Genomic DNA, 433 nt, shown 5'->3' on the forward strand with positions numbered 1-433 from the left:
ATAGAGAGAGAGAGAGAGAGAGAGAGAGAGAACAAACGCATTTTTTATGACGTAGCTGTCCAATCTTAAAGAGCGAATCTTACACATGGCACTTTGTTTACCAACGCTCAGAACTTTTTTGTTACGCTGAACGTGGAATCAGCAAACTCGTATAAAATTATGTACAATATCGTTTAAACCTATTATTCTGCGCATTCACTCGCATTCTAATTCCTTTTAAACGTCACAATATTTATACATAAAATGTAAATTAAAATAATTTTGGCGTATTGATCTACATATTTTTTTAAAAAATAAAATTGATCACATAAATTTAAAGTGCGAACAAAAAAACAGATGAAGAAGAGGAAGAATAGGAGGAGGAGGTGGTGGAGAAGGTGGTGGAGGAGGAGGAGGAGGAGGAGGAGGAGGAGGAGGAGGAGGAGGAGGAGGG

The sequence above is a fragment of the Ceratosolen solmsi genome, unplaced genomic scaffold, assembly GCF_000503995.2.
Source record: "Ceratosolen solmsi marchali unplaced genomic scaffold, CerSol_1.0 scaffold29, whole genome shotgun sequence".
NCBI classification, from domain to species: Eukaryota; Metazoa; Arthropoda; class Insecta; order Hymenoptera; family Agaonidae; genus Ceratosolen; species Ceratosolen solmsi.